The 7,142-nt window shown below is 48.7% G+C and overlaps 1 long non-coding RNA gene across 1 annotated transcript in view; it reads right to left on the minus strand.

The window, feature by feature from the left end:
- Positions 1–1,999: 1,999 nt before the first annotated feature.
- LOC111815004 overlaps positions 2,000–7,142 on the minus strand; it is a 19,973-nt gene continuing 14,830 nt past the window's right edge. The window contains exon 3 of the long non-coding RNA XR_002819835.1: positions 2,000–2,013. This is a non-coding gene — a long non-coding RNA (uncharacterized LOC111815004). The remainder of the gene's footprint in view (positions 2,014–7,142) is intronic.

The following is a 7,142-nucleotide window of genomic DNA, read 5'->3' on the forward strand; positions in this document are numbered from 1 at the left end:
CAGTTTGAGAAACCACAAGGATATGTTGCTCTTTAATAGTTGTTAGTGGGCCGGGGAGATGGCTCAGTAGAATAAGTGCTTCCCTGGAAAGTATAAGGATCTGAGTTCAATTCCTGGTTCTGCCAAAAAAAAAAAAAAAAAATCCAGTAATTGAATGAATTGGATAATATGTAAATTAATAATTGTTAGTGTACTTTTATGCATTTAGCATCTTTTTCAAATGTTACCCTTACTCCTTTGAGAGCTCATCCCCAGCCATTAATAAATCGCTAGGACCACTTGTAGAAAGTCCACACTGTCCGTGTTTGGTTCGGGCATGGTACTCTAAGCAGCTATGAAAGTTAGAAATTAATAGGCAGAGAGGAATTGGACTCTTGAGGGAGTTAGTACAAATGCGGCACACCAAGACCATGGCTGTCACCCAGGAGGCTGAGGCAGGACCGTCGATGGGAGTGAGAGGTCAGCCTGGGCTCCGCTGTTCTAGGCCAGCCTAAACTACTTAGTGAGGCCCTGTCTCAAAAAAACAAAAACAAATGAAAAACATTGTGCGGGAGGTGATTCTGAAGAAGATCAGGCCTCGAGATGGAAACAACAGCCAGGTCTGCACGCACCCTTAGCAACAGACAGCAGCCCGAGTTGTACCCTAGCCAGCACTGCCAGGTCCCACGAGCCTGGGAGCATCAGCCACCGTTCTGGTGACCAGAACACATAGAGCTGTCCTCCATCCCTCCAGCAAGGCCACTGGTCTCTCTATGTGGCCTTGCTGCATGGTCCACTTCCCTATTGGATCCATAGTAGCTAAGAAGCTGTACTTGTAGTCCTCGATGTTTGACTCACGTTGTGCCCATGCGGTGACTTTGGCATAAGGGGCCAGGACCAGGACCAGGACCAGGACCAGGACCCCTGGCGGAGACCCAAAAGCTCTTTCTATTCTAACTTCCTCCTTTGGTTTGAGATCTCACTCTGTGATGTCCTGAGATCACAAACTTGTACACTTGACATCTAACAGTGAGGGAGCTGTCTTCCCTATAGCAATAGGCATTGTATTGCATTATCTATACAGGATAATGTTTTGGTCCTTTCTGGATTAAATCTAAACAAATTGATTAAAGCTGAACAAACACCTTATAGCTATGCAAATAGTTGTCATCATGTTCCTGCTAATATCTCTACGTGGTTTAGAGGGACACTTTCAAAGCAACTTCTGGCCACGTAGCAATAGAAGATCGACTCGAGTCTCTTGAGAAACCACCTTGCAACAGTTCAGGGGTCTGCTGGTGATAGAACCACCTTGCTGGTAGCTTCCTTCTTGCTTTCCTTGGTAAGGGAAAAGTCTTTAATTTAGAATCAGCTGGAATGCTTCTCAGTTCTTGCCGTACTCTGTGGGGTCTTTATTCAGTGCTCATGTTAGCTTTCCCTTACTAGAACAAAATGCCTAAGGTTAGCAACTGCGGAAGAGGCACAGCTCCTTTGGGCTTGGTGCCGGAGCTCAGCTGCACCGTTAGTTGGCCTTTTCAGTCACGGCTGCTGCTTCAGAGGCTGGAGGTTGTGGCGAGAGTGCAGCAGGGGAGGCTGCTCCCCTCACGGTGGGGGATGGTGGGTGACTCACGTCCCTGCGAGGTGCACCTGTGAAGACCCACTCCCCCACGAGGCCCCACCTCCCCGCTTCCCCAGGCCAGGGGCTGAGAAGCCAGCCCTCGCTGTCGGGCCTTCACGCGGTGCTGCTCCTGCTCTGGGTCAAGGGCACCAGGAGGAGCATCCGGAGACGCTTTCTCTTGTCGGTCCCGTTACTGTTTCCTTCTTCCTCATCGCTGGGGAAGTTGGTCGCAGCATCCAGGTCAGGCAGGCTAACGCGGCAGAGTCACAGGAAGGCAATTCATGTGCACTCTGGTGGCGCATCTTCTACCTCAGCCTGCGGTGTATGCTGAGCACTGGAGGGTCAATTAATAAAGCAGTAAGTCATGGGGTAAGTATTCTTTCCTTTGCACCATTGTTTTTATTTTCTATCCTCTGCTACCTTCCTTCCCCTCACTCTCCTTCCTTTTCCTTCCATTCCATGCCCCTTCCTTTCTTCTTTCTTTCCTACAGACAGAAAAGGGGGTCTTTGGGAGTTCAGAGGATTGAAAACGAGGGTCTTTGGGGGTTCAGGGAATCGAATTCAGGACCTCGCGCTTGCCAGCCAGACACTTATGCCGCTGAACTATCTCCCTGGCCCCTGAACCCAGGGTTTTTGTACTGAGCTATAGCTCCATTTCTTCATTTACTTTTGAGACAGGGTCTTTCTAAATTTCCCAGGCTGGGCTTGAATTTGTAGTCCTCACACCTCAGGCTGCAGAGTGCTGGGATTGCAGGTGAGTGCCACCAAACTGGATTTATTTTCTACTGTTCTTATCTGTTTATTCCCCCAGACCCGGATGTTCAACCCAAGACACGAGAGCTGCTGTGGTGGCTCAACCTCACGGATCATAAACTGTAACCACTGTATGAGTCTAGCAGTATTTTAAAAATATTTTTTAATTTTTTATTTATTAATTTGGTATAGGGTCCTGCTATGAAGGTTGGGCTTGTAGTGATCCAACCATCTCAGCCTCCCCAGCGCTGGGATTACTGGTGTGCACCACCACACTGGGCTTTGGAGCCAGTGCAGAGTGAGGGCAAGCATGGCCTATGCTGCTGAGGATTGAACTCGGGCCCTTGCATTTGCCAGGCAGGTGCTTAGACTGCTGAGCTATTTCCTCAGCCCAGCAGGGCTTTTTTTTTTTTTTTCCCTGTATTTTAGGGAAGGGTGTACAGGGTGTACAAGGTCTCACTACTAGATTGGACTAGTAGTGATCCACTTGTTTACAGCCTCCCAAGGACTGGGATTACAGGCACGCACCACCATGCTCACTCTCAATTGTCATCTCAGTGCACCCCAGGGGCAGGCCTGGGGATCAAATCCCTGGCCCCTGCGCCTGCGTGCAAATGCTTTAATCCACTGAGCTATTTAGCCGGCTCCCCAGCAGTATTTTTTTTTGAGACCAAATAGTTCTTGCTTTGTGCTTAGACAACAAGCACAGGGATGTGACTTCCCCCTCCGTCCCTGCACCAGTCTGGTAGGAGCCTCCTCCCTTGAGTGACAGAGGAAGTTCGTCATTTAAATGCATCAACCAGGGCTGGGGAGACAGCTTGGTGCTCTAAGCGCCTGCCTGACAAGTGCAAGGACCTGGGTTTGATCCCCAGTACGGCATGCCATGCCTCCTTGCCTCTTGCTTAGCCGGCCACTGAAAGTGGGCATAGTAGTGCACACCTGCAATCCCAGTGCTGGGAGGGCTGAGACAGAAGGATCCCTAGGAGTCTGAGCTGCCTAGTGAGACCCTGTGTAAAATAAATACATTTATTAAAAAAATAAATACATCAATCATAACTGTTGGCTGAGCATCACCGAAGGCAAAGATCCACTCTGTATATTTTACTCGGCCTTGGACTCTCCACCAGCTAGGCCCACTTCCACTGTCTTGCAATGCTGTAAAGTTTCGAGCGTGCTTTCCCTCAAGTCTCAGAGCTGCTGAGGGGAGAGGGGTCTGAGCCACGGCCACCCGCGTCCTTGCTGAGCTGGTGAGGCCCGGCCCTGCACAGAAGCCTGGTCCCTCCCTGTGGCAAGAAGCAGGTCAAGCTGGGGAGACCTCAGCAGACCTGAGGACTGCGAGTCCTCAGCGCAGCCCCCACCTGCCTCGCCTGGCACCTTCCTGCCCTCATTATTGCCCCTGAGTGGTGACACTTTTTTCCTGTCACACATTAGCAGCACCCTAGACTGAAAGCACCCAGGGCTGGGCTCGGCTCGGTATTGGAGCAGTCGGGCTCTAACAACCCCAGAGCCAGAACCCAAATGAAAAACCCACAGTGAAAATGAACCAGCTGTATCATTATTAACAGAAAGATGCTCTACGGGGCTGTGGTTCTAGCAACTGACGCTGCCATGTGCGCTCATTGTTGTTCTTTTTTAGTGCATTTGGTGCCTGGTACAGGGTCTACCACACAGCTCAAACTCATAAGGATCCTCCTGTCTTCAGCCTCCTCAGTGCTGGGATTGTAGGCATGGGCCACCAAGCCTATAATAATGGTCTTGGTGGCTGGCTCAGTGCACCCAGGGAGCAGGGCCGGTGCAGCCTGTCGTGCCAAGTACTGAACCCCAGTCTCTGTGCTTTCCCGAGCAGGTGTTTAGTCCACGGAGATATCTCGCCAGCCCATGTGTGCTTATTGTTTCTCAGTGGTTTTTGTCATTCTTTTCTTTCTGGTGCTGAGAACCGAACCCAAGGCTTTTCACTGTGCAGCTTCCCCAGCCTTTTAGAAGAGATGGGGTCTCACTAAGGTGCTCAGCTGCCCCAGTCTGGCTTGAACTCAGGACTTTTTGGCCTCACCCTCCCAGAGCATCATGTGGGATGGCTCACACATGACCACATTCCACCCCAGGCCAACTGTCTTGGGTTTCACTTGGATGGGTGCAGGGAACCTTGGACTGAAAAACTGGAGGAAGGGTAGGAAGCTGTGTCTAAGCTGAGTAAGTTTAGGCTTTCTTTTACTTATTCTGAAATTCCACCATAAGACAATATTTCTGTTAAGTAGAGAGGATGTAAGGATATGGGAGGTGGCCCAGAGGTTATATGTGAACGCCGCACCATTTCACATGAGGAACTTGGACATGCGTGGAGTCGGGTCTGGGAGCTGGAGTCCTAGAACCCCTCACCCACGGGGAGGCCTGTGTTTAGCAATTCTGTCTGCATAGCATGTTAATCCTGTCCATCACTTGGCCATGCACTTAGCAATGGGTCAGTCTCGGGTGGAATATAATAAGTTGCACTGTTCAGTTCAGTCACAATTAGATCCAGGCCGCTTCCTGACGGGACCCTCCACAAACTGAGGAAGAATGCACATATGAGTACTCAGCAATGCAAGTATCCACCTTCTGACAGCTCTGAGGGATGAGGCTCTGTGACTTGTGTTTACTGTCTGGGGTTGCACAACCACTGGGTCCCAGTACCGCCAGAGCTGGTGGGCTGGGCTCTTACCAGGGCAGGAGGTGTGCAGGGCTGCAGTGCATGGAGAGGATTTGTGTGCAGAAGCATACAAGATAACTTAGTTTGGCTCAGTCCTCATCTTTTCTCACCTACTTTTCAGTGCTTTTAACACTCCACTCTCCTTTTCCCTCTATTCAGTAGGTTTTCTAAATCTTTGCAAGCACAGCTCCGACCCCGTCACTCCCTCATGTGAAGCTTGTCATGGTGTCACCTTGTCTCTCGTATGTCCACATCCCATGACGTGATGCTTCTGCAGATCTGTCTCCTCTGGACTCCTGAAGCCATCATTCCTGGGGCCTTGGGCCTGCTCACGTACTGTCACTTCCTCTCTGGACTGCTTTCCGGTGAGTGTATCCTGCTCATCCTACTAACTACTCCCTGTCCTCAGGGCTGTGGGAAAGCCATCCTGGTCAGGAATAACTTACTCGGTCACCTAATACCCTTGGAATTCCCTAAAATACTCTAGAAACCTTCAGGAGTTCATAGTTTTAATTATGCAACATGTCTTTCCAGTCGTTATCTAACATATTTCTTCCTTACAAACTAAAAGTTCCATGAGAGCAAGATTTCTTTAGGACTATCAGTTCTAAGATCAATGTCTGGCACAAAGAGTGCACCTGATTTTTCTTGGATGGAATAATAATTGTGTTGTTTAATAATACCACCCTTGTATCCAGGACAGAGGGCTAGGAGAAATGAGTGGAGAATACTGCTAACCAATTGCATAATCTCTGGCATATTCGGGGTCATTTTATATTTTAATTAAAGATGATAATTTCTATTAAATCACTATCATACAGATCTGTTACAATAGCCAGTTGAAATTACAGTATATGTATACACATTGAATAAAGATATTGTAATTAAAAGTAAATGTTTATGACTACACTGTCAAATACATGGCTAGAACTGGTGTGGAGGGAATACACATATCAGAGTAAGTTAGCAGTAACCTGGACTCATGGGTTTAAACAGTACCGGGATTATTACCATTCTTAAGCAGTCCAGTGAAGAGGCAAGTTAGCAAATTCTGGGACAGGTTGTAATGACTGGGTCATTTTTTTCTCTTTCATTCTTTTGTGTGAATATACCTGTTTCTCAGACCCACAGCATGAAAAGTATAGCAGAATATTAAAAAGGAAAGAGACTTTCCAGGTACTCTGCTCCAGAGGTCTTCTTGGCCAGAGTTGCATCACATTTCTGGCTGAAGCCAGCTTTAGGCTGAAGAGCAGGACTGTCGTGGTTGAGTGCTTCTGTCCTTTGATTTGTAGTGGCCCTTGTCTCACCTGACACAGGAATCCATGAAAAAGGTACATCATGGGAACACGTTGTAATTGTCTTTGGAAGAAGAAGGGGTGAGGGGATGGATGGTGGGTAGGCAAGCAACAGCCTCTTCTAAGCGTCATGTGAAATAGATGCAGGGAAAACACATTTTAAAAACTATTTCCTGTTAATGGTGATTGGAAGATCTAAGTCAAATAGATCGCGTGAGCAGATGAGGTGTCACTCAGTGTTGTGGACGAGTGTTGGAATTATTGGAAGACAATTTCACTGGTAAGCTAGGCTGTGCTGGGGTGTGGCAATGAAGACAGCTTCCTCACTGTGCAGGTAGGATACACGTCTGGTTATAAGGCAAAGGCCAGTGTCACAGAGGGCTCCATACACGGTGACAGCTGATGAGGGCAGCACTGTATTCTCCTGTCCCTCCTGTGCTCATGCAGATTTACCTCACTGACTCTATTGCTGAGAGGGTGTGCTTTGGAATCTGTCCCAGACGGCCCTGGGCCACCAATTAGAGTTGATCCTCCTCTCAAAACGTGTTCACAGGCTGACCAAATAGCTCAGCGGATTAAAGTACCTGCTTAGACAGAACACAGGGGCCAGGGTTCGATGCCTGGGCCTGCTGCGCTGGCCCCTCTCCTGGGGCGTGCTGATAAAGCGAACGAGACTGGCCGTGGTGGCGTGCACCTGTAAGCCCAGCGCTTGGGAGGCTGAACACAGGAGAATCACTATGAGTCCCATCTACACAGTGAGACCCTGTAACCCTATCCTAAAAATACAAAAACAAGCAAACAAATCCTTATT

Source organism: Octodon degus, unplaced genomic scaffold (genome assembly GCF_000260255.1).
Source record: "Octodon degus isolate 3935 unplaced genomic scaffold, OctDeg1.0 scaffold00001, whole genome shotgun sequence".
Taxonomy (NCBI): domain Eukaryota; kingdom Metazoa; phylum Chordata; class Mammalia; order Rodentia; family Octodontidae; genus Octodon; species Octodon degus.